The sequence below is a fragment of the Prionailurus bengalensis genome, chromosome E4 (genome assembly GCF_016509475.1).
Source record: "Prionailurus bengalensis isolate Pbe53 chromosome E4, Fcat_Pben_1.1_paternal_pri, whole genome shotgun sequence".
Lineage (NCBI taxonomy): Eukaryota > Metazoa > Chordata > Mammalia > Carnivora > Felidae > Prionailurus > Prionailurus bengalensis.
The window spans coordinates 64,870,001-64,895,410 of NC_057360.1; the positions used below are offsets into that span (position 1 = coordinate 64,870,001).

Sequence of the window (25,410 nt, forward strand, 5' to 3'; positions counted from 1 at the left end):
CTGTTTCTGAGGGATTCTGGGTCCCAGGAGGATGAGACGGATAGGATAGGTGGGAATCCCCGATCCCCACATTCCCCGGGGTGATCCTTTGTTGGACTCAGTGGAGGGGGGAGGTGCTGAAGGAAGACAGGGCTGTGGTTCTGATTGGGGGGGGGGGTAAGGCTGGATCTAGAGTCCCTTGAGGAGCCCCAAATATTAGTGACCATTAGTGACCATCTTTAAAAAGTATCTTCCCTTCAGATAGAGTTTTAAATCTGGGAGAGTAAAACACTCCTACACCTGTTCCTTTTTTTTTTTTTTTTTTCAACGTTTATTTATTTTTTTGGGACAGAGAGAGACAGAGCATGAACGGGGGAGGGGCAGAGAGAGAGAGAGAGAGACACAGAATCGGAAACAGGCTCCAGGCTCTGAGCCATCAGCCCAGAGCCTGACGCGGGGCTCGAACTCACGGACCGCGAGATCGTGACCTGGCTGAAGTCGGACGCTCCACCGACTGCGCCACCCAGGCGCCCCCTACACCTGTTCCTTGAAGGGTTGGCTGCCTTCTGGCAAGACTCCTCCAAAGGCAGCTGGGCCCGGGGAAGGGAGAGGCCTCCCGTGTCACTTGGAGGGGAAGGGTAGTGTGACCCCTTCCTCCGCACCCTTCAAGCCGTGTTCTCAGCCTCTCCACAGGGCTGGGATAGTTCAGAAAGCTCTGTTTCAGTTTCTGTGCTGACACCCCTTATGAGCCCTCATGCAGGTCCTTCTGGGGTCCACCCGCTTTTTCTAACCTACCGCAGTTTGGAAACCGAATACAAGAAAGGGTTGCCGCCATAGTCCAGGACACTGACAGCTCAGAAATGTGACCCCTCCCGTCCTAACCAGGTCACAAAAGGGAAACACGACATTTCTGAAGCAGGGAGACTAGAACAGAGGCAAAAACTGCCCTCCTGAAGACCTGGACGTTTCACGGCACGGGAGCGTGAGGGACGGACACACGCTGTCCGTACATCTGGCCATCGAGACGCAGTTTCAGATGCGTTCGCTGCACGTTCCAATTTTATATGATGGTCATTGAGATCCTTACGCCGAGAACCTTGCTGGGCGGTGAGGATCCAGAAGCAGTTCTCATGCCCAGAGGTTTGCTGTGAGGTGTGGGAGGCAGGCGAGGAGACGGGATGTTTTAACACACGGCCAACAAAGAGACTCGCATCGAGGGGCGCCTGGGGGGCCCAGTCGGTTAAGCGTCCGACTTCAGCTCAGGTCATGATCTCACGGCTCATGAGTTCAGGCCCCGCATCAGGCTCTGTGTGGACGGCTCGGAGCCTGGAGCCTGCTTCGGATTCTTTGTCTCCCTCTCTCTCTGCCCCTCCCCTGCTGTCTCTCAAAAATATATAAATATCAAAAAACATTTTTTATTAAAAAAAGTGTAGGGGCACCTGGGTGGCTCAGTCCATTAAGCATCCGACTTTGGCTCAGGTCATGATCTCAGTGTTCATGGGTTCGAGCCCCACGTCGGGCTCTGGGCTGATGGCTCAGAGCCTGGAGCCTGCTTCCGATTCTGTGTCTCCTCTCTCTCTGCCCCTCCCCCGCTCACACTGACTCTCTCTCTCAAAAATGAACAAACCTTAAAAAAAAATTAAAAAGAGACTCACATCGAGTGGTGTGGGGGCTCACGGGGAACATCTCCAAATTTGTTTCGGGAAGGCTTCCCGGTAGAAGTGACGTCCAGGCCGAGACCAGAGGGACTCCGTGAATATTCCACCTCTCAGAGAGGAGGGTCTAAGGTCTTCCAGAAAGATTAAAGGTACGAAATGGCAGAGACAGAGCGGCAAAGACCTACTTTGACGTTAGCTGGCTCGTGTTGGCATCAGCTCTGTTCCTTACCACCGGGCATGGCGGGAAGCCAGTCGGTTCCTACTGCTTCCGCTAACCTAAAAAGCGGGCATAACAACTCCCACTTCGTAAGGTTATTATAAGGATCAAAGAAGGTACCTGAAGGTTGTCATGACGTGCAAAGCACTACAAAGCTTCGAAGTTCGGTCTTCAAGGAAATAATGGAGACGACCGATGGCGTGGGGCCTGCTGTGCAGTAAACCCTCAGCGAATGGAAGCTGCTTCGCCATAGACCGCGCTGCTTTCCTGGGTTTGCAATTCCGGTTCCCCTCGGAGATGAGTTGCTAAAGGGATCCACACGGCGTGCCCTGCTTAGCCCTTAGTGACCTCTGCCTCCTCCCTCTCTGCACTTACTTCCCAGAGCGAGTTGCTTCCCACGACCAAGCTTTGTGTTGCCGACGGCTGGTATTTCTGTGTCGGCTTTCTCCCCGGTTCATCACTCTTAAGGGAGGGGGGGGGGTAGGAAAATTAGGTGGGGAGAAACTGAGGGCTCTGGTCCCAGGAACAAAGGGGCCTGAGCTTTTGTCCAGGAGGAGTCAAGATCTAGAATTATAGAGGGATTTTTTTTTTTTTTTTGGCCTCATGATGGATTTGTAATTTTGTCAAGAGTATTAGGATAGGTCATGATTATTTTTCCCCAGTTCTATTGATAGGATTGATCTTGAATATCATATAAGTTTAAGGTATACAGTATAATTGTGTGTGTGTGTGTGTGTGTGTGTATACACAGATATATACATACATACAGTGAAATGATTACCACAATAAGTTAACATCCATCACCACACGTAGTTACACATTATTTTTTCCTTGAGAACTGTTTTTTTTTTATTTTTTAAATTTGTTTCTTTTGAGAGTGAGTGGGGAGGGGGAGAGGCAGAGAAAAGGGGGGACAGAGGATCCAAAGCGAGTTCCACTGCCACTGTGGAACCCGATACGAACCGTTAGATCACGACCTGAGCTGAAGTTGATGCTTAACTGACTGGGCCACCCAGGCGCCCCTTTTTCTTGAGAAATTTTAAGATCTACTCTTAGCAAGTTTCAGATATATGATATAGTGTTGTTACCTAAAGTCCTCATGGTGTCCATCTTCAGAATCTATTTATAACTAGAGGTTTGTACCTTTTTAACAAAAATTTGTTTTATTTTGAGAGAGAGACAGTGTGAGCAAGGAGGGAGGGAGGGAGGGAGAGAGAGAGAGAGAAACCTAAGCAGTTTCCACACTGTCAGCGCAGAGCCCCTCGCGGGGCTCTCACAAAACCATGAGATCATGACCTGAGGGGAATCTGAGTCAGACACTTAAGCAACTGAACCCCCCAGGTGCCCCTGGAGGTTTGTACCTTTTGATACTCTTCACTCGGTTTCCCCCACCCCTTACTCCTCACCTCTGCCAGCCACAAATCTGATCTGAGTTTTTGTTAGATTCCACATGTAGGTGAGCTCGTACAGTATTTATCTATTTTTCACTTAGGACATCATGCCGAGTGTCCTAATCTTTAATTTTATATGGCGCGTCACCTCATTTAAAAACTTCCTTCTCTTTAAGTTTTGAAGATTATATCCTAGTATGGGTAGGCATGGTCTTTAATGAAAAAGTCAGCTGGTTCTCTGTTGCTAAGGGGTCAGTGCAGCGACAAAATTAGAGAGGAGGGGTCCTGAAGCAACTGGGAAGCTGGCTTGCAGGAAGTCCAGGGAGGCAGAGGACCCTGCCACTGTGGCCCAGCTTATTACTGTTCTGGAGGTGAGGGCCAGCTGCAGCAGCCGCGTGTCTAGCCGCCGAACACCTGCCAGGAAGTCCAAGTGCGGTGCGATACTTGAGTGGGTACTTGTTCTACCCAGCACTGCTCTGGGAGGGGTCATAAGCACGAGATAAACCATTCCCGGTCCCGGTCCGCTTGTGGTCCAGCAAGAGAAACATACCCGCGGTCAAACAACGAAAGCACCATGAGAAAACCACACTAATGGAATTTCATGCCAAGAACTTGAGGGACGTGTAGAAAGGACGGTTGCCTGCGTTGGAGTGAAGGGCATCGAGCTGCAGGAGACCATGTGAGGCAGCCTTTGTGACCAGATGAGTCGGCACGGAATATATAGGTAAGGGGACTAAAACCATATATGTTTTTATATATAGTTTTTGTGTGATATATCTACATATATGGCAGGAGGCCAACCAAGAAACAGCCTCTTGACTCTAGACAACACAGTGATGGTCACCAGAAGGGAGGCTGGGGGGGGGAAACGGGTGATATAGGGATGGGGAGCAAGGAGGGCACCTGTGATGAGCACCAGGTGTTGTAGGGAAGTGTTGAATCACCGTATTGTACACCTGAAACTATTACACGGTACATTAATGTATTAAAATAAAAACTTAGAATATTTTCCTCTGTGGTCAGCAAGGCAGAATGAAACATCATATTTATAACAGGCGCTGTTGAGCATACAGCGAGGAGGCAAATCCAGGCTTCTGATTTCAGGTCTCTTCCCTTTCCCATCTTATGATGTGGCAGGTTATCTAAACCGTTTAGGAACTCCTATATTTATTTATTTATTAAAAAAAAATTTTAACGATTATTTTTATTTTTGAGACAGAGAGAGACAGAGTATGAACGGAGGAGGGGCAGAGAGAGAGGGAGACACAGAATCGGAAGCAGGCTCCAGGCTCTGAGCCATCAGCCCAGAGCCCGATGCGGGGCTCGAACTCACGGACCGCGAGATCGTGACCTGAGCTGAAGTTGGATGCTTAACCGACTGAGCCACCCAGGCGCCCCAGGAACTCCTGTATTTAAAAACCTGGACACATAGTCGAATGATTGTAGGCAACAGTCTGGAGGAGAGGTTTTGGCATCAGGGTTTAGGTCCCTTCTGGACGCTGCTCTTGGGCCCGGCTCTGGCGTTTAACTCCTGAGTGCACAGGTGGCTTGTGGTGTGTCGGCTGTTGTGGGCGTGTGGATGGAGGGAGAATACGGGGGAAACCTCCCGCTTCGGTCCTCGGACTCAGAAGAGTGGCCTCGTGGAGAAGTAGTAAGGGAGCAAGGGGCTGGGTGAGGCGATGCTGTGTCTGGGGAGGGTTAGGACAGGTTTGGTCCCCGCCCCACTTTCCTGTTCAGAACAGCCCTCCCCGGCCCACCGCCTCCCTTCTGCACACAAAAGGACAGATCTGAGGACCTGGGTGGCTTCTGGTCCAGAGGGAATTGAGGTAATAAGTAAGAGTTGGCACTGTGGGTGGTCTTGGTGGCAGGGAGAGGGGTCCTGTCATGCTGTCGGAGAGACCCTTTCCTTCTGGAGGAAAGATGCCTTCTCAGCGGTGCCAACTTTGGATGTGGGGGAGGGTTTCATGGTGGGCTGAACCTGAGAGCACTGTCGGGGAGGACCTTATGGCAGATAAGGGCGCTCGGGCCCAGTTTTGACCTCTCAAAAGCTTCTGTAGGAAGCCTTGCTTCTAGGATGCAGAAATCTCAAAGACCTAGGGGAGAAACTACAAAGAGATGACCAGACCTTGGAAGAACTCTGGCTTTCCCCCTTAGAATCTCAGCCGCTTGTACGGCCAGACCTTACTTGGGGTGAGTTCCTGGGATGGCCCCATCCCTTTCTCAGGAGAAGGGAAAGGAAATCCCTCCTTTAAGAAGACAAATGTCATTAAGCAACGGGCAGATAAGCCTTCCGAACACAATACCGAGGAGAAAGAGGCCATGTGCCTGAAGTGTCTAACTCTCCCTACCATCACCGGAGGTAAGAGTGTAAGAGGTTCTGTGCAGGTGGGAAACCAGAAAAGCTCCCAGAAGCTCTGGGGGAAAGGACAGTTTCCTTACAAGGCCTGGTAGGAGTAGAGATTTTGGTTTTCAGCCTTTTTTTGGTGAATTGAGCAACTACTCCTGACTGCCGGTGGTTTATCTCGTATTACCCAAGAAGTGCCATGGTGTGTGTGCAAATAAAGCATACTTTCATGGTTCTTACTCCCAACAGAGCACAGCTCTGTTTGACCAACTTCTTTTTCTCCAGAATGGCGAGAGGGAAGCTGGCTCCATGGAGAGAACTGGAGAGACTGACGAGCACGGTCAGACGTGATGTGAGAGTTGAGCATCTCGCAGCCGTGGACCCCTCTGGGGACCACACAGAATGGAAGCAAAGCCATTGGTATCAATCAAATAATAGAGGCTACACTTTCAAGAACGAAACTGGTGTCTTCCGAATTTCTTAATCTTTTTTTTTTTAATACACATCTCCCCTTTCCCAAAGGTTCTGATACAATTTCACTATTGACTGTTCTTACCTTGCTGAGATTTTGCCCAGTTTCATTTTCCGTAGGTTGTATTATGAAAGTTCTAGAAGTTTTTATTTTCAACCATAAAGGAGCCACATTTAATATGCTTTTAAGATGTCCCCTGCCCCACTCTAGAAATGCAGACACACTTTCTTAAACATAATGCCCATCCTCCCTGACCTTTCAAATACCCAGATGAAAACACCCGGACCAAACTTGGGCATCTATGGAACCAAAAGATTTTATAGTAGGGGTGCTGAAGGAAGATGGGCACATCCCATTCCCGAAAGGACTGCACAGGACAGACTTGGAAGTTTGGAGGCAGTGAAGACACGTGTTGCTCAGGGATAGAGGTCTCTTACGGGCAGGGTCAACATATTAAATGTTTCTTCTCACAGCTCTGCGTAGAGCATCCCTGACCTCCTTGGTCCGCGGACTGTAAACTACAGGGTTCAACAACAGGGCTCAACAAAGGAGTGATGATGGTATAAGTCACTGAGAGAAGGTCTTTTTCTATTGAGTTCTCTGACTTGGGCTTGAGGTAGATGATGGAGGTGCAGCCGTAGTGGACGATGACCACCGTGAGGTGGGAGGTGCAGGTGGCAAAGGCCTTCTTCCGGCCCCGGGCGGAGGGGATCTTGAGGCTGGTGGAGACGAGGAGGACGTAGGTGATGAAGTTCAAGCCCACGGGGACCAGGATCACAGAGGAACTGACACCATAATTGTTGGTCTCAATGACAGTGGTGTCATTACGGGAGAGTTTTTAGAACAGGGAGGATGTCACAGAAGATATGTCCGACCGCACTGACAGGAGGGTAAGGTAAACATGGATGTCACCTGGACGGCCACCATGGCCAGGCCAAGGCCGAAGGCTCCGCACATCAGGTGGACACACACCCTCGTGCTCATGATGACTGTGTACCTCAGGGTTGCAGATGGCCACACGGCGGTCATAGCCCGTGACCGTGAGCAGAAATCAGTGGCTGCTGGCTAAGGCAACAAAGAACAGCCGTCTGGGCGGCACAGCCTGCCGAGGAGATGGGCTGATTCTGGGCTAGGAGACCAGCCGGCATCCGCGGCCTGGTGACCAGTGTGTATGTGGCCTCTGAACTCCCCAGCGTGCTCAGGAAGAAGTACACGGGTGTTATGGAGGTGACGGCTAATGCAGACGACCGTCACGATGATGGCATTGCCAGCTGGGGTTAATGTGTACAGGATGAGAAAGACCACGAACAGAGTGGGCTGATGCTCCTGGAATCTGGAGAATCCCAGGAAAACGAACTCGGTCACTTCTGTGACGTTCTTTCTCTGCATTCTTCAGTTCCAGCGTCCGAAAACCATGTGTGTGTGTGTGTGGGGGGGGAGTCAGCACAGAGCAGGGATCAGAAAGGGTTGTAAGGTCCGCATACACGTGCACACGGTCTAATTTTTGGTCTATAACCAGGGTGCTGGCATAGGTCTTATGGCTGGTTTATCCCCCCCTTCCTTTTCAGTTCATGATGTCTGATCTTCCCTTAAGCCTCCGGCCAAGGACTCAGCATTTGATGAGACCACCACATGGACCTTTTCAAAGTATCCTCGGGCATGCTATTTTTGTAGGGCACGGATGGGCAGCTTTTTCCTCCCCACCCCCTTTAATGTTTTATTTTTGAGAGAGAGCCTGAGGGGGGGAAAGGCAGAGAGAGAGGGGGGAACAGAAGATCTAAAGCAGGCTCTGCGCTGACAGCAGCGAGCCTGATGCGGGGCTCGAACTCAGCCGAAGTTGGACGCTCAGCTGATGGAGCCACCCAGGTGCCCGGCTTTTTCCTTGAATAACAGCCCACAGGGGCCCTGAGTCCGTGCTGCCCCAGCTTTGCCTGTGTGTCTTCCAGGGAAAGTATAAGCAGCCGGGACAAGAAAATGAGTGCCAGGGAGTCAGGCTCTTACTGAGATGGAGCCACTGCTGGGTAGCTGTCACTGAGGAAGAACGTGGGACAGGGGACAGGTTGCAGAATTAATCTCAGGGACAGGATCTTCAGGAGCACTTTAGCGGGTGTGAAGATGAGGTCTTCTGGGCTCAGCCCGAGGTGTTCGGTCAAACCGTTGGCAGATCGCTTTGTCGTAAAAGTGCTAACAGGGACTTGAGGGTTTAGGGGCAAGTAAACGAAAGGGAAAAGGGGAAGTTACCAGAAAAGCGAAGGACCAGCAATAGGATAAGAGAAATAACTGATTTTGGGGGCGGGAAGGGCAGAGGGAATTTTCGGGGTGAAGAATATAATATTTGAGTGTAATTTGCTAAACTGTGCCGTGACGTAAAGTTCCTCCAGAGCCCCGGACCTTCAGTGTGAGCTGCTGTGTGTTCAGTCTTGCGTTAGGGGTGTCGGGAAACGGAGAGAGGTGGCTGACAGCACAGTGTGGGAGGGGAGATGGAGTGAGGAAGACAGGCTTGCTGGGAATGAGTGGAAGCAGTGCCAACCTCTCTGGTCTTGCCTCTCCCCCTTGTAAGCACACGCGGGCTTTCCTAGGAGTTTGCTGAGGGACTCTGGGACAGCCACCGTATGTCAGATGGTTTGAGCCGTTTTACCTAAAGACCAAGATCACCACGGCCAGCAGCAGGCTGGAGACTTGGGGCACGTTGAGGAAACTTCGCAGGAATCTAGGAAACACAACCTAGGAAATGTTGCAAACTTTCCGGAAAGGACTCCATCATGGAAAATAAGGAGGCAAATGTTTAAAGTAGAAACGGGTGGGGCGCCTGGGTGGCTCAGTCGGGTAAGCACCCGACCCTTACATGTTGGCTCAGGTCATGATCTGTTGGTTTGTGAGATCAAGCCCCGTGTCAGGCTCTGCCCTGACAGTGTGGAGCTTGTTTGGGATTCTCTCTCTCTGCCCCCCTCCCTGCTCACGCGCTCTCTCTCTCTCTCAAAAATAAGCATTTGAGAAAAAAAAAAAAAATAAAAATGGGTGTGCCACAAAACAATTCAAAAGACCAACTGGAAAGAAAGGTAGATTCCAGAGCGACTGTGCAACTCTCTAGGCAGCTTTTTAGAAAGCATGAGGTAGACAGGGTGCCTGGGTGGCGCAGTCGGTTAAGCGTCCGACTTCAGCCAGGTCACGATCTCACGGTCCGTGAGTTCGAGCCCCGCGTCGGGTTCTGGGCTGATGGCTCAGAGCCTGGAGCCTGTTTCCGATTCTGTGTCTCCCTCTCTCTCTGCCCCTCCCCCGTTCATGCTCTGTCTCTCTCTGTCCCAAAAATAAATAAAAAACATTGAAAAAAAAATTAAAAAAAAAAAAAGAAAGCATGAGGTAGAGCTATAATTTAGGGGTGCCTGGGTGGCTCAGTCAGCTGAGTGTCCGACTTTGGCTCAGGTCATGATCTTGCGGTTCATGAGTTCAAGCCCCGCGTCCGGCTCTGTGCTGGCGGCTCGGAGCCCGGAGCCCGCTTCGGAGTCTGTGTCTCCCTCTCTCTCTGCCCCTCCCCAGCTCGTGCTGTGTCTCTCTCTCAAAAATAAATAAAAACATAAAAAAAAAGTTAAAAGTAAACATTTGATTCCTGAGTCTTGCCAGCTACGTTTCAGGGCCAAAAAACCCCATGTGACAGGGGGCAACTAGATTGGGCAGCCGATCTCAAGCCTTTCTTCCCTCGGAGAAAGATCTCTTGGAGGGTGCTGCTGTCGTCACCGTGGATGGATGTAGGGACCGCACCAAACAACAAAACCACGTAAAGAACAATAGTAGGGTTAAAATCTGTGGATGCACATGTGAAGGCATGTAAATGATTTTTCCAAGAAAAAGCCTGAAAGAATATCTACCTGATATTCTTAACGGTTATGTGGGGGCAGGGGCAGTGAGATTACAGGACATCTGACCAAGTATTCACAGCGAGGACGGTGACCCTTGGTTTAAAGTACTTGGGAGCATAAAAGCACATCTCCTAAAGTTAGGAGAAGTCCGGGAGGAGACCGGAGAGCGGACATCAGATTGAGCTAGGACGTCATTGGTGATTCTTGGTTAGTTTCCGTAGAGCTTCTTGGTTAGTTTCTTGGGCTGGAAGCCTGGTTACAGGGAGTAAACAGAGAACTCCAATACGTCCTGGATGAGAAGCACAGATCGTATCTGCCTTTTCTGTTTCTCGATGAGCCTGTTGTAACGAGTGCCAACAAGTGGTTAAGGAGACACTGAGCCAGGAAAGCGGTGCCCCACATTTGTCGTAGGGGAGAGGAGAAAATACCGAACTGAATGGAACCAGGAGGGGGAAAGAAAAAATCCCTGGTATTTTATTTAAATTAGGGTCTGAAAAGTGCCGCTTTCATCCCAAACCCGCCACAGATTTGTTGTAATTTGCTTCCTGTAAATACGAATTTACTTTCTTTGAATAGATTATAAAGGTATAGGCTGGGTGTCTGACTTCTGGGGGAAAGAAGTAACTTTTTTTTTTTTTTTTGCCTGTGGGGCACAGCGGGATTGGATTGAACAGACCATGAAAGGCTATCTTAAGACCTTCTTAAAACGTGGAAGGAAACGCAGATGTTCAGGTGCGCACGAAGACCTGTGCGAGCTCACAACAGCGCAGCGTTCTTTCCGTGTTAGGATCCGCTTAGGGGAGAGGTGTGCCGGGTGTGAGGGAATGGCGAAGCGCCGCCGCTAGGGGGAGCTACCACCTCTCCCGCCTGAGTTGCACAGTGTGGGGGCCGGGGCGCTGTGCTAACTGGGATTCACCCTCCACGTGGTCCATCCTCTCCGGTGGTGGCCCGCTATGCTTCCTACAGCTCGTGTCATCTGCTCACGCTGACTTTTCCTGGAATTCTTCCCAACCATATTCCACATCCGAAGCCCTGTTTTACCGCACCTTGTTAGTTTCCAGTGATATTTGGGCGGCGAGTGCAGATTAAGGGTAATTGCCTGCTTAGGTCCCTTGGTAGCCTCTCTTTGGAGTGTAGGAGCAATCCCAAATTATTACTGAAGAGCGACGCGTGGCTCAAATGACCACGCAGGGCTGTGGCTGTCCCTGGAGGGGAGGGTGGCCCCGGAGGGCGAGATGGGAAGTTCGGGACATGGGACCGAATGCCCGTGTTCATCCTCCTTGGTCTTCTGTTCTTACAGAGAAGACCTCGCGGGGCAAGAGACGCCAGTTGCCCTCCTTGGGAAGGGAGAAGAGGTCATGGGGAGCATCACGGAGCCAACAGTGTGGAGGGGGTGGGTGGGTTCAGCCAGTGCCCGTTGCCTGGGATGAGCTCTGGGCAGTTAGGACGTGTGTCGGTGACCGTCAGGACGATTTTGGCACCAGATGGCCCGGCCCCCCCCTCCCTCCCTCCCCCCACTGGCCTGCGCAGCCAGAAGTGACGGCAGCCGTGGAAGCAGCTCTTCTCCCACCCAATTCTGAGCCCTCCTGTGGCTGAGCCCTGAGGGTGTTTCTGTGTAGGGGACACACCGGTAGATGATCTCGGAAGCGTGGTACCGTGCAGAAAGCTTTCAAAATGATTTATACATTCCAGAAGGATAAAAAACCCTCCGGGAGAATAAGAATACAGAAATGTGCTCAGGCATCAAAATTGTAGTCGTGAAGCCAGGATTTCTAGTAGAGGAGGAAGAAAAATAGAGGGAAGAAAACACCGAGGGTGTAAAAGAAACACCATTTGCAAGGGGACGAAATTAGGACAAAACCCATAGGTGCTTGTCAATGCCTAAATCTTCCTAAGCAGAATAATGTGCCTAGAAACAGAGTCTAGGTTTAAAAAATCTGAAGCATGCAAAGTGGGCTGAGCCCCGTGACATTTTGTGTGTAATTACACAAACGTGTGCCTGAAGAGAATTGTGAGTTTAAAAAAAAAAAAATGACCGTGCCTTTTTGCCAGACTTTGTGCCCTGTCCTTTACTTTTCATTGCAAATAAGATAGACCCAGGGAGCCAGCCAGGGAGGAATTAAGAATCTGCTTCCGTGAACTGTTTGAATAGAGGAGACTTTTCTTTGGGACAGGAGTGTCCTCCTACCCGGGAGACCGCCTACCTTCTTGCGTCTGGGATCTGCCCGTGTTCTTTGCACACCAGGCAGCCATGACTTATTGGCAAAAACTCACGGCGGGTGGCAACTCGGGTAGGTAAGGATGAGGTTTGGGGGCAGGGACGGAAGGGGAGCGTGGCGAGTCCTTTTTATTTGTAGGAACACTCCAGAGAGTCACGGCAGGTGATTTAAGGTTCTGGAGTCCTTCTCCTCCTCTGTAGCACCCCTGATGACAGTGAGCACCTGTACTATGCAAGGACGTGTGCTGAGCGGGTCCTCCGTACGCAACCTCACGCAGACCCCCACGAGGCAGCCACGAGAAGTGGCTGACATGCCGCCTGTCTGCCTTTGCCTTCCCCAGACGGAGCTGGATTCGCTCCCCGGGGACCGTGGGTCCCAGCGCAATTTCTCCGCGACGTTGGTGCCGTCGCTTCCGGCTGCGGTGGCCGTGTGCCGTGTGCCGCACGTGACTTTGCCACCGCTCCACCTGCGCCGTGGGACCTCCAGGCGTCTCCTGTGTTGGACCCTCAAAAGAGTGGCCACAGCCAGACAAAACCTAGACGGCAGGTTCTGGAACACAGGTGGAGTGGAGGTGAGAAGTTAGCTACTCGGCCCCGGCAAGATGAGGAGTAAAGGTGACTCAGGTGGGGCTTCACTTTCCTTCTGTTCCTGAGCGTTCTTGGACCCCCGTTTACCGTCAAGCACAGGAAGCACGAGGCGCACCTAGAACGTCTCGGCATTGTTCTCCGGATGTGACTGCACGCCGGGGCCCTAGAGGGAAGGTAAGAGGAAGGCTTTTTCACCCAAGAAAAGTCCTTTGTAGACTTCTCCGGAGCCGTGAGGCTAAGTGCTCTGACCTGTTTTCCTGTAGCTTCACAAATGAGAACCAGACCCTTGGACAAGACAGAGGTTCAAACACTGCTTTTCTTCCTAGAAACGTCTGCAGGTTTAGGCCTCTCTCTGCACACCTTTGCACACTCTCCAGTCCTGCTCCTGGACCATCCTACCTTCCGGGTCCTTCCGTTTTCCTTGTGGGTTCTCAAGGACTGAAGCGGTTTCCTGTTATTTTCCTTGTTGTGACCACCATTATACCTGAGGAGAGAATGCCGCAAGCAAGCAGCCAGAGATCCCATCTCTATTTTATTGTGTTTAAAAAAGAAATGTAATGTTTCCTTACTGTTGAGAGACAGAAACAAAGCATGAGTATGGGAGGGGCAGAGAGAGAGAGGGAGAGGGAGACACAGAATCCGAAGCAGGTTCCAGGCTCTGAGCTGTCAGCACAGAGCCCAACACGGGGCTCGAACTCACAAATGGCGAGATCATGACCTGAGCCGAAGTCGGACGCTTAACCTACTGAGCCACCCAGGCGCCCCTCCCATCTCTACTTTAAATGGTGTTAAAATGGAACTCTTCCTTCTTCAGTTTGGAAGGGACCATCGATGTGATGCTAGAGGATTACAAGAACGTGACGCGGATCCACTTACATGAATGTGCCAAGGAAATGATTCAGGACAAGTTCAGTGGCTCTTGTATCATTGGGCAAGAACAAGGTGTGCAGAGAGATGGACGTGGGCTGGGAGCTGTGCTGGGGAGAGCCGTGGCTTCACTGCTGTTGCTTCGAGAAAAGAGCAGGTCATGTTCCTGGTACCTCGACAGGATGGTTGCTGGGATTTCTAGTCTTCACCTCAAGTCTGGTAGTGGTGGCGGGGGGTTGCTTCCACAGCGTCCCTCAAAGCTTAAGACGTGCTCCAAGCTATTGGGAGACTCCAAAGACTTGAGCAAGCTATGGCCATCGTAGAAGCAGAGAAGTGTCGTCTGTGTTCCCTTCATCCTAGCCTCCTAGAGTTGATGGGGACAAGGGATCCAGTTGCTTTGGGAGGAGGTGGGGGTCATCTAGAAGGAAGAGCTGGCTGGCTTGGAGTTGCGTTGTGTTCTGTCCATAAGAGCCATCTCAGGAGGTAGAAGGTCTCCAAAGGCAAGAAACCGGACAGGCATTAGATCTGGCCGTGGGAGAAGTGGCAAATGATCCCTGAGAGTAAAATAATCCGTGTAATTCAGAGTTGAGAGGGGGAGTTAGGATATCAACCTGAGATCGAGGAAAGCCTGATGGCGGTGAGGTATGGATCACAACATAGAAAGTATCAGATGACCCAGACTTACTAGAATGTAAACTCCAAAGCCAGTCCCATGATGGTTTCACTCCGTGCTGTGTTTTCACCTGGCATAGTGTCTGGGACAGAGTAGGTGCTCAAGAAAGAAACAGATGATGCTACTGGAAAGTACGCTGGCTTCAGTTTCTTGAAACTTGTTTTAGGTTCCTTGCCAGAGGGGGCTGTTAAGCTAAAAGTGTCTACTATTAAGAACCGGGCACCTGGCGGGGCGGGGGGGGGGAGTGCGCTGAGTCAGTTAAGCGTCTGACTTTTGGTTTCAGCTCAGGTCATGATCTCACGGTTTGTGGGTTCAACCCCCACATCGGGCTCCGTGCTGATAGTGTGGAGTTAGCTTGGGATTGTCTCTGCCCTCCGTGTCTGTCTGTCTGTCTCTCAAAGAACTAGCAATGGCGGACAACACAACGTCTAGGCAAACGTGTGTCTGTGCTCCTGGTGGAGATACATACTCTACAGGAAGAGACCCGTCTTGCTAGGACACGGAGTACGGGTACAGAGCTCACAGGACAGGAAGGGTGGTCGACCTTCAACTCTACAGCGAGCCTTGAGTTAAGGGCTGGCCAATGGAAACTAATGTTTCCACGTTGCATTTCCTTCTCACCAGAGAGCAGGTTGAAATGTGCTTGTGAAGTCCCCGTGACTCCACGCAAGCACCCCAACAAACCGTGGCTTCTACCCGCTCCTGTCTGCCCGACCCTCTTGCCCCGTGAATGGGGCTCACAGGTTCCGTCTTCCTTCCTCGGATCTGGCGCCTGCCTCGTTGTGGATCCTGGGTGAGTGAGTTTGAAGTCATCACTGCTGTCATTCGGAAGCTCTCCTGGATGTGGTCTTTTCTGATTTCCCTCGGCCTGACGCCCCGTTATCCGTGGGCAAAGCCTGCCTTATTTTTCACACACAGCCTCATTCTCTTTGGGGTCCTTCTCTAAGAAGGCCCCTCGTTTCTGCTGGGGGTGTGTGCCTGGTGGCTTCTGTAATGACGGTAACTCCTAATAAAATCCGACAAACATTCTGTAGTATTGTAGTTAGAACGCTAGGTGCTGAGAGTGGTGCCTGAGGGGATCAAGTGACGGAGGGCAATGTCACGTCAAAGGGTTTAAGATGGAGATCCGTAGGACTTTGAGCTGGGAGGTCCCAAGCAGTATCCTTGGTGACTTGAGGACCGGAGGAAAAATCCAGCATGATACGCTGGTAGTGTATGGGCTTTGTCGTTTTTGGTTTTTTGGGTTTGTTTTTTTTTTTTTTTTTTTTTAGAAAAAAAGCCGTGTTTATATTCTTGCGCAAGGAATGCCAGACTTTCCTACTTTTTTTTTTTTTTTAATTTTTTAATGTTTATTTCCGAGGCAGAGAGAGACAGAGCATGAGTGGGGGAGGGTCAGAGAGAGAGGGAGACACAGAATCCGAAGCAGGCTCCAGGCTCTGAGCCGTCAGCCCAGAGCCCGACGCGGGGCTCGAACTCACAAACCGTGAGATCATGACCTGAGCCGAAGTCGGTCGCTCAACCGACTGAGCCACCCAGGCGCCCCCAGACTTTCCTACGTTTTGAGTTTTCGTGCCTGCCTGCCAGTTTTCCTCATTACTTGAGGTCAGGTTCCGCATTGCTTTTACTTACTCGAGTTGTTTCTCTGATGTGACCTCCGACCTCGTTTGCATCTCTGATCTCTCTTGCATTTGCTGGAAAACCAAACTGGGTTCCTGGCGGAATTTTGCACACATCTGGAGCTGACAGAATGACGCGGAGCTGGTGAGGATGGCCCCTGCGCCGCTCCCTGAGCCTCGGGCGGGTGTGGTGACCCATCCTTTTAGTCACAGCTGCCCCTCCCCCCACTCTGCACCCTGCTTGTGCTCCAGAAGAACGCACTGACTTCCAAACAAGCGGATAAGAGAGTGCTGGAGATTGCAACAAGTACCTCCCGGAAGCGGGCGGCACAATGCAACATACTTGTTTTACTCGGCAGCGTGCAGACGGGGAATTTGAAAAAAGCAAGAACCACAGGTAGTGGGATCTCGTGGGCGGCGGCCTTGAGAGGGTTCCTCGCGCCTGGGTCGTGTTCGAGTGCTCTTGTTGAGTCGGGCTCAGCTCCACACCAGGGGCTTGATGACGACGTGCCCTTTCAGCTCATCGGTCAGCACACACCAGCCCAGGACGTTGGGATTCAGGTGGGAGCCCTGTTGCACCAGTAGGATCTGCTCTGGGGACAGCACAGAGTCCCACGTGTACGAGTCCCCGATCTCCCCCACCAAGGACTGGGCCTTCTGAAACCCCCGTCCGTAGGCATCCAGGACCATCTTGGGGTGACCTCCTACCGTGTAACCCTGCTTCAGACCCTTTTTCACCAGTGGCTTCCCATTGACCCAAAACTCGGTGATGCCAGTGGAGGGCTCTCAGCTGGTACAGATGTGCACGGGGCTGGGGACCGTCTCGGTCACTTTGAAGGTGGCTTTGGTTCTTCCGATGTACAGGGAGTAACTCTCAACTTTGTCCTTGAAGACCAGGAGCCCACTGTCCTTGCCCGGGGCGTTGTAGGAGCGACTGTGGGTACGGAGCAGGTCATCTTAGACTCAGAAGCACAAGGTGGAGTTCTTCAGAGGGTCTTCCAGCTTTGGGGTCAAGGTCACACAGGCAATAGAAGATTCTCGAGGGAACACAAACACCTTCCCACTGAGGTCCTTGGGGTAGAGGAAGATGACCTTCACCACACATGCAGGGTGAAAATGACCTACTCACCCCCCTGTCTCATCTCGTGCTCTCTGCCCCCCCCCCCCCACCCCCACTGTACCCGTCTGAGCAAAGACTCCCAGGAGTTTGGCCAGGGCAGAGACCCAAAGCAGCAGCTTGTCCATGCTCGGCCTGGGGCTGTGCCAGCAGCAGAGTGACTGGGCTGAGGGTACAGAAGGCACCATGCTTGTACCCCACCCCCCAGCTTCTGAGGCTCACCTCTTAGGCCTGAGGCTCCCCGGGGTTTATATGCTGCCGTAGGATGGGGCTTGGGGGATTTTCCAGCCTGTCCCCGGGATCAACAGTCAGAGCCCCTGATGGAAGGAGGGTTGGGCCCCTGCTGGGAAATCACCGGGGCTATTTATTAGGTACAGGGGCTTCCGGGGAGCCCCGCCCCCTGTGACCTGGTTCCTGGCAGGGAGGGGCAGGAGGTGGAGCCGGGGGCGGGAGGAGGGGCCGGGGGCGGGAGGTGGAGCTGGGGGCGGGAGGAGGGGCCCAGTCAGCCCATGGAGGTGGGGGCTCACCCCTGTTCTCTTTAGGAGCCTCTGCTGAGACCTCCTGAGCGCTGGCCTCCCCGGCTTTGCGTGCGAGGCCTCTTTCCATACGTCTGTAAAGTGGACTTCTGTTTACCTGATATCCTGGGATCCTACCTTCTGCAGATCCAGAAGGGTCCCTTCACCTTTGATCAATTCAATACTGAGTAACATGGTCCGTGCCCTCGGTCAGGGACAAGAGAACTGGAGGGTGCGCTTTGTCTCCCCGAAGCTGACATTTTCACTATTACTTTCCTCTTAGTGTGGTGGTTGTTTCCTTCTGCTGGATTTTCCCATTGCTCTTTAGGACTGACTTTCCTGGCAATCTGTCCACTGTCTGCAGAGACGTTTGCACAGCCCTCCGTTCTCTTCCTCGAGTCCCTGGCGTGGAGAGTGTATTTACGTTAAGTTTTGGTGAGAGCCTGATTCGTGAGTTACTTGTGTTTATTCATGAATTCCCACGCACGACACTAGGTGCTGGGGATTCAGTGATGACCTACCGTGGCACAACGTCAGTGTGACCTCTGTCTCCATTCCCTCTGCTATTACTAAAAATGCCAAGAATTCTCTTAACCATCATTCAGATTATCTTCCTATGTCTCGGCATTTCCCACTCTGACTCTTCCTAGGCTAGATCCCAGGTTGTAAAGCCTTACCTGGCTTGTTGCATAGTAAGGGCCCCTGATGGAGTTGGGATTATACACCTTATTGCTTTCTTTTTTCTTTAATGTTTGCTTATTTTAGACGGGGGGGGGGGAGGGAAGGGAGGGAGGGAGAGTGTGTGCACAGGTGGGGGACAGAGGATCTGAAGTGGGCTCCATGGTGACAGCACAGAGCCTGATGTGGGGCTTGAACTCATGAACTGTGAGATCATGAGCTGAGCCGCCATCGGCCACTTAACCGGCTGAGCCACACCCAGGTGCCCCCACCTTGTGGCCTCTGAATTAACTGAATTAACAGGTCCTTCAGCTCAGAAGCCAGTGCCATCCACGTTCTGCTCCAACCTCCCCGTCAAATCCTCCCCTCCTCCCCTTGCTGTTTCTTGTGCTCGGCTCCCCTGACTGCATTCTTCCTGGTCCTTGCCTCCGTTCCGTTCTGCCTTATCTGTCTGTTTTACACGATTCTGACATTCTTCACAATCTCAAAAGGCTGTCCCGATGTCTCAATTAGGCGTTATTTTCACCTTTGACTCCCATGAGGTGGAGATCGAAGACATGAATAGAATCTACTAGTGGTTGACTATTGGGACTCACTAGGGCTCTGTGAACCTTGGTTTCCTTTTCTGAAAAACACCTCCGTGTTTTTGTGAGGCTAAATGAGATAAAATAATATGCACAGAGTGCACAGCGGCGTCTGGAGGCTCTTATTTCCAGTCCTTTAATGGACATTACCGTTGTCTGTCTCCTATTACGGATAAAGAGTGTATTTACCTGTCGTCCTCTCCGCGTTGAAGCCGAGCACGAGGGCTTACTCGTTTTTAGGGGACCCATTTGATTTAATTACTCTTGCACATGAAAAGAGCCTGGTGTATATTTGTGGCTTCAAAGGATTCAAACAGGGTGAGGGCTCTTTACATGAAACAGCAGGAATAAAAAGGAGAATCCAGTTGAGTGGTGGGAGCAGGTGATGCCAGAAGTAACCTCTACCAGGAGCCCCGGTGCCGTGTGGTTCCCCTTCCCCGATGCTCATGAGTCCCATAGAAGTAGAGAAGAATACAGGGCTCACCGACCTCTCCTAGTGTCCGTCATGAACGATCATTCCATTCATCACAAGTGGCTTGGAGATCAATGTGGGAGAGAATCTTCTCTCTGGGGCATGATGGTGTGGAGCTGGCCTGGGTGGGGGGGGTGAGTGGTCCTGGGGAGGTCAGAGGTAATCGAGTTTATACTGCCGTTAGGGCCGAGTGCCGAGGTTATACACCGTGTTCAGACACAGGCTGGCCCAGCTGGGAAAGAAGGTCTCCCAGTAAATGGGAAAAGGTGGGGGCGGGGAGGCCGAGTCTCTTTTTTAGTTTCCTTCTCTGGAATATGTTTCTTAGCCCTTGGCAGAGAAAAGTCGGAGCTTCAGGAGTCCTCAAATTGGACGTGGGATCCTTCCAGGTGCAGAGAGGAAGGCTCTTCTGGGTCTTCAGAACTGGGTGGAGTTCTCCAAGTGAACCATCCCCGTGGTGGCCGAGAGGCTCCTGGTGCCTCCCTGCCAGTGGATGTTCAGGGCCGAGGTGGCGGTTCCCGTCTGGGTGGCTCTGGAAGGGTTGAGGGTCGGGGAGGCAAGATGGCTCTATGTGGATGTTGAGTAGGAGTGGGGCCACCGATGTGCCTCAGGTCAGCTTGTTCTGGTTACATCAGTTGGCAGGCAGTAAAGTTTGCCTAAGGGGGCACGGGGGGAAGAGGGCAGTGCCAGGAAAGGGTGTGGCATGAACTCAGAACTGGAGAAAGGCAGAGGTGTGAGAATGGAACATTGCCTGAATGCTCGAGACCCTTTCCAAGGCTTTGGGTGTTAATGGAAGACCTTAGGTCACGGTAACCTCCGGGACAGACTGGATAGGGAGAGACTGAAGCAGAACATGAGCTAGACCAGCATTTTGGGGCTAATAAAGGATTATTTGCTATGTGTTCTGTTGGCTGTGAGGAAACCTAAAAGCATTTATTTGTAAGCAACGGAAAGACCATGGAGACATTAAGACGGAGAATTAGTCTCATAGGCGGTTGTGGAAGTCAAAGGCACGTGATCTTAGACTGATGGCAGCGTCTTAGGGTAAGAGGAGAAGGACAAGGATTTTTTTTAAAGATTTTAATTTTTTAAGGAATCTCTATACCCGACGTGGGGTTCGAACTCACAACCCAGGAGATCAAGAGTCGTACACTCCGCTGACCGTGCCAGCCAGGCACAGATGAGGTGGTTTTTTTTGACAGATACACAGAACGTGGAATCAGATTTTTCTCCAAAGTTAACGATTGTGTGTGGTTTGGGAAACTGTGGTGCTTATGCTGCAGAGTTGAGAGGAAGGAAGGAGCTTCTTCGGAGGAGGTGGGGGGAGGTCTAGTCACCCCGATGCTGAATTTGAGATGATAATAGGATTTACACCTAGGAAAGGCCAGCGGCGCATCTGTGATATGTGTATGCCACTTGGGATTAAAAATACAAGCTTCGCAGATGAACATAGGGGAAGGGAAGGAAAAAGATAAAAACGGGGAGGCAAACCAGAAGTACAGAGAAGAAACTGAGGGTTGCTGGAGGGGAGGTGGGTGGGGGCATGGGCTAGATGGGTGATGGGCATTAAGGAGGGCGCTTGGGGGATGAGCACTGGGGGTTCTATGTAGGTGATGAATCACTGGGGTCTACTCCGGACACCGGTAATACATGGTAGGTTCGCTAACTTGAATTAAAAAAAATAAATAAAAATACAAAAAAAAAAAACTTGCAAGTTTCAGAGGAGTCGACTTCTAATACATGGAAACAAACGGATTCTCTCCTCCGGTGGGGAGGAAATGAAATGTCGGGGGGCTCAGCCCCGTCTCGAGGGAACATTCGCATTCATGGGGTTGGAGGCAAGGGAAGAGGAGGGAGGCGACCGTGCTTGGCAGAGAGAAGGGTAGCGTGTATACTGTCATGGAAACCGAGTTAGCGTGTTTGCGGGAGGAACCGGCAGGCGGTGTCCTGTGGCAGTGAGAGCGTCAGCGAGATCGGAGTGGAAAGGACGCTGGATTTAGCAATAAAACCTTCCTCGGTGACCTTTGGAAGAGCAGTTTCCTTAAAGGGAGCGTGGCAGAAACCGAGTCGCGGGGGCCGATGGGGAAGGAAGGAGGTGTCCCTCCCGAGGATCCGTCATTCTGGCAAGTAACAGAAGGAAAGAAGCAGGATTGCTGTAGGGACTCAGGAGCCAGCGTGTTTTTCTCTACAGGTTTTAGATTCTCTTCTTGACAGAAGCCTTTGTTTCTCTGCTTCCCACCCTGTAACATTTTCCCCCAACGACAGAGAAAAATCCGTGTCCACCTGAGATCACGACTGACCTTTCTATCCAGCAGCTATTTCAGACTCTAAATGCCACACTGCAGGCTGCCGGCTGGCGCCTCGTCCCCTTCCCCACGCTGGCAGGGTCCCAAGTGCACCTCTGTCCAGGAGCCTGGGCACCACGGCGTCTGTCCTTGATCTCACTCTGTTCCCAGTTTCCGGGTTCGTCTGTAAAAGACGATCCCTGACCACTGTGTCACCTTTCGGGTTCAGTCCTCTACCTGGACCCCACGACCTCCATGAAATCTCACCTTGGAATTCAGGGTTGCACCCGAAAGCCGCCTCCTCCAGGATGTCACCAGATTTACTCAAGCGGCATCTGGGGGAGGAGATGGAAACAGAAGAGCAAATATGGTGGCGGGGACGCAGGGTAAGGGTGCTGAGCATTGAGAGGAGTTTCCTCCTCTGTGCTGGAACGTGCTCCCCGTCTTCGGAGGCCGAGCGCTCACGGGGACGAAGCCCGGGAGGCTCCTCGTTCAGGCGGTGGGAAGAGGCCTTGGCTGGGGCCGCCGTGTCTCGCTCTTGCTCTCTCGTCTGCCCCGACCCTGTTTCTGCCCACCACCCAGATCCAGGTCAGAGCAAGAATTTTCTCACTCGAACCATCTCATTCCTATCCCTCAAACCACAGAACCTAGGGGCGAGACCTTAGGGAAGTTGGCGGCTCGCCCTGCGGGGCATCGCCAGTGTGGCGAGCGCCCGTCCGTCTCCGGCGGGCACTGCTGCCTTCGGCTCCCCCTGCGTTGGCCGCGAGCCGCTTCCAGAGCATGCTGGCCGGTGTAGACACTGTACATGCTGGTCATCATTCCACAGGGCCCTCTGGTCTAGTGTCTTAGAACCAGCCGGTCGTCTTGTTCTTTGTTTTCCTGACCCCCCATTTTCATCTGAAAATCCCTAGGTACGGTCTTTCCCCCCACCCCACTCCCGACCTCAAAAAGGCAATTTGCTTTGTTCTCTTGATGCCGAATGGGGGCCGGGGCTGGGCGGCCTGTCTGCCTCCAATCTGAAGCTGTCTGAGCCCGAGATGCCTTGGGGTCTGGGCCTGGTCCACACTTCTCCCCAGTCAGCCCAGCTGGCCAGGCCTGTCTCTCTCGAGTCTAGGCTGCTCCCTCGGCTTGGCATGGGGCCTGGGGACAGTCTTGATGAACAGGAAGGTGGGTGCCCAGCTGGCTGGTGAGGCCTTCTGTATTGGCCCGGTCAAAGCTTTGTGTCCAGATGGCATCCATGTGCCACTTGTCCTTTGGTGACCCTGCGGTGGCCCATTTCTTCTGTGATCTCCTTCCGGCCACGCGATGTTCCTGCACGGACACTGCTGGGCATGAAGTCAAAGATTTTTTATTCCCCACACGTATGTTAAGGCATGCTTGGGCTTGGTTTACGTTTCCTGCACCAGTGTGCTCCTGGCCTCCCCCCATGTTGACGATTGCCACCTCTGTAGGCCACGTGTGCCTGTTACCTCACTCGGGTCACATTCAGGATGGCACGTCTCTTGCCGACCACAAGCCCAAGCTGGTGAATTCAATAGAAAATACACCATCTCCCAGAGACCGACATCAACACCGCTCTCCTGTTGGCCCCTGTTTACAGTCAGAGGTTCCTGGAGGTCAAGGGTACCATGTAGAGAGCTGTGGACAAAAGCGTTTCTTTACGGATGGACTCCTTTAGTCCTGGCCATTTTTCCCTCCCTGCTTACAAACATTTTACATCTCACGAGCAGACCAGATGAAAAACTATGCCGCGAACTACTTTTGGCATGAATCCTGCTTTCACGCTTTAGGAAGAAGGCAGAAGCTAGGACTTCGGCTCAGGATGCATGTTCCTCCAGGGATGGGCAGCCCCCCCCCCCCTGCCCCCCAGGACACATAGATGGCCTGTTCTCATGCACGAGTGTTTGCAGTGACATCGTGGCTCCCACTTCCCCTGGCCATTTGGCGCTGGGCTTTTGTCAGAGGGTGAATCAGCCCTAGGACAGCGTGACTTCAGTTGAAGAATCCCAGGGCCCACCTGAGACTTCTCTGCTTGTGTGATTTAGTTACAGGATCCTTAATACAAGTGCTTCAAAAAGACACTCCTTACCATTTGTTGGTTGAAAAATAAATAGTTGCCCCAAAGAGAGACCCTTGTTTGCATGAATTTATCCCCGCTGGCCACTTAAATAGTGCGTATTCAAGCAGAGTACCCTTTACTTTTGTACGAGAAAACCAAGATCTTTTTTTAAGTTTATTTTGAGAGTGAGTGCAAATGGGGAAGGATGAGAGAGAGAGAGAGAGAGAGAGAGAGAGAGAGAGAGAGAGAGAGAATGAATCCCAAGCAGAGAGAGAGAGAGAGAGAGAGAGAGAGAGAGAGAATCCCAAGCAGGCTCCGTGCCCTCAGTGCAGAGCCCAACGCGGGGCTTGAACTCATGAACCATGAGATCATGGCCTGAGTGGAAGTCGAGAGTCCGATGCTTAACCGACTGACCCACCCAGGCGCCCTCAAAACCAAAGTCTTTTTAAACTATGTTCTTGTGGCAGGCCTGGAAACGGAGCAGAGGGGGAACAGACAGGGGTCTCTTCTGTAGGAACGGTGCCTTCCATGGAGGACTCTTCTTCTGAAAAATGTGTCTTGTTTCTCGAAAGCCTTTGAGAATTAATTCCGTGGTGGCGGCTAAGTCTGGGCAAGCGGCTTTGCTTGCTCTTTGAGGGCAAGCTGCAGGTTTCCATACAGCAAGGCCCACAGTGCCGGCTTTCCCGGGTGGGGGGGTGGGTGCTGAGGGGTTAGTTGTCTCCCGTGTCTTTTCCTATCAGAGTTCTTGTGACCAGCTCTTCTCTGCTCACGTCTCCCCCTTATCCTTGGTTAGACAGTTATGTGTTTAATGAAGGAATTCTCTTGTAGCTCCTGTTCGAGGTTGCAAATACATTGGAAGAGCCTCAGTGGAATAACACCTACCTGATATGCTCCTACAGTTTGGAAATAAGTGACTCATTACTGTCTCAATGCCAAGGTCAGTCTTTCCATGTCCCACCTTCTTTTTGTCATGTTTTTAACCATAAAATTAGTATTGGTCACCTGCGATCGCCTCTCCCTTCAACAGATCGCCGAAGGTCGAGGGGCCCGAGCCTGTCGGGTGCCTTCTCCTGGAATCTCTTGTCTCCCATGGGAGACTGGGTGAGTCCACAGGTGATGCCAGTGTCTTTGTGAGGTTCAGCACCTGACGGACGGTCGGGCAGTTCTGAAGGCGAGGTCCGTGGGTCTTGATTGGGTTTCAGCAGATTTGCGAACGGTCTGAAATTGTGCGCAGAGTTGTGTGAGTGTGGGCACATGTGCATTTTTAAATCAGATCTTCAAAGACGTCTGATCTGCCAAAGATAAAAAGCTATTCATGTAGACTAGGATTTTGTGAGACTATTTCAACTGAAACCCACAGTGAGAAATACATTTTCTCCTGCAATGCCGTACGCACGCAAATGCAGCGTTTATATATATATATATCAAAATTACCCTCACTACGAAGGCTTAAGTCAGAAAAATCGCAGAATGTTTGAGAAATGACAAGGCCTGTGTGGCAGACAGGAGTGAGAGAAGGTCTGTTGTAGGGGCCTCCTCCCTCCTCCCTCCACTTGGGCCTCCTCCCGGGCCTCCTCCCCCCTCATGGGCCTCCTCCCCAACAGCTCCTCCTGCCTCCTCCTTCACCCAGGTAACATTAGTTATCACGGAGCAACCCCGTCACATTACACCTGTATCATGGTGTATTTCCTTTTTCAGAAAAGGTGCATCTTCCAAGAGAAAACCGTCACGCTTTCAGAGTACGTGTTCTGAGTATAACGTACCGTTCCTGTCCTAAGCCGGGTGGAGCCTGTAGCCTTAAGGAGCTCAGGATCTTGAGCAGG

General features: G+C 51.8%; 2 pseudogenes; both read right to left on the minus strand.

Annotated features, from left to right (window-relative positions):
- Positions 1 to 6,514: 6,514 nt before the first annotated feature.
- Positions 6,515 to 7,450, minus strand: LOC122475793 (annotated as a pseudogene).
- An 8,907-nt stretch (positions 7,451 to 16,357) lies between these two features.
- LOC122475796 lies at positions 16,358 to 17,125 on the minus strand (annotated as a pseudogene).
- Positions 17,126 to 25,410: the final 8,285 nt, after the last annotated feature.